Below are 1,677 nucleotides of genomic sequence, written 5' to 3' on the forward strand. Positions count from 1 at the left end.
AGGTTGCCCTATCGTTTCTGCCTGTAGTTGCCCCACCGAACTCATTTCTAGCTACTTAGACAGGATTATGACGCCTATCGTCAAATCTTTGCCATCATACATTAAAGACAGTACACACGCACTACAAATTTTCCGCGATTTCAATTTCTCCGGCCAAGACAAACTTATTTTCACCATGGACATTACATCTCTATACACAGTCATTCCTAATAGCGAAGGTCTTCAAGCACTTAAACACTTTTTCGATCAACGCACTGTCAAAGAACGTAGCTCGGAAACACTCCTCCGCCTTGCCGAACTAGTTTTAACGCTTAACTGTTTTTCATTCGCCGGCAACTATTACAAACAAATTAATGGTGTAGCGATGGGCACAAGAATGGGACCTAGCTATGCCAATCTTTTTGTAGGATATGTTGAACACCAATTTTTTAATCAGTACAACGGCCCCAAACCTGAACTCTACGGCCGCTACATCGACGACTGCATCGGCGCTATTTCATCCAGCAGAGAAGAACTCGATCAATTTATAACCTCCGTCAACTCTTTTCATCCGGCTCTTAAATATACCTGGTAAATTTCGGAAACTTCATTGGCTTTCCTAGATATCAAAGTTTCTATTAGAGGCAACGTGCTATGTACTAGTGTGCCTTACAAACCTACAGATTCACACAGTTATTTGTTGTATTCATCGTCACATCCATCACATGTCAAGAACTCCATTCCTTATTCTCAATTTCTTAGACTTCGACGTCTATGTAGTGATGACTCCGATTTTTCCAGCAAATCAGAGATGTGCCAGTTCTTCGAAAAACGTGGCTATCCTGTCTCTGTGGTCAAAGCGGGCCATCATCGCGCCCAACAATTTGATCGACAGTCGTCACTACAAACGTCACAGAAAGATAAGAATGACAGAATTCCATTCACCCTCACTTTCCATCCTCATAATCACGCAGTCAAAAGCATCATTCTTAGTAATTTTAAATTACTCCAAAATGATCCCGAGACTGGTAGAATCTTTTCGCAACCTCCACTTATTTCATTCAAACGCGACAAAAACGTAGGCAACTTTTTAGTCAGAAGCGCGCTCAAAACTGACGAGCAACCCGGCACTTTCAAATGCGCGCGCTCACGATGCAAAACTTGTCTTTTCATTGTTAACACTAGCAAAATATCGGGACCTAAGCGATCTGTTAAGATCACCGATCGTTTCACATGTACCTCCGCAAATGTCATTTATTGCATAACCTGTACGTTATGCAATAAATTATACATTGGTGAGACAGGTAGACGACTAGGTGACCGATTCCGCGAACACCTTCGCGATGTTGAGAAAAATGACAAGGATGCATCCAAGCCAGTCGCTCGCCATTTTAATCTGCCTAACCACTCCAAAAAACACATGGCTATCTGCGGCCTTTCCCTACATCTAGGTACGACGGAAAGCCGCGAGAATCTGGAACAAAAATTCATCTTTCAAATCGGCACCCTTAATCCTCACGGTATTAACGAACGCTTTTCATTTAACTAATATATTCCTATTTTTCACGTTGCCATGTTACCACCAATAGCGTAGCTCCTACTCTACTATAAAAACTACACGTAACCCATAATCCCTTGATTCGCTCTGACGAAGGGCTAACGCTCGAAACGTCAGCTTTTAGAATCTCTGTACGGTGG

Source organism: Montipora capricornis, chromosome 9 (assembly GCF_036669925.1).
Source record: "Montipora capricornis isolate CH-2021 chromosome 9, ASM3666992v2, whole genome shotgun sequence".
NCBI classification, from domain to species: domain Eukaryota; kingdom Metazoa; phylum Cnidaria; class Anthozoa; order Scleractinia; family Acroporidae; genus Montipora; species Montipora capricornis.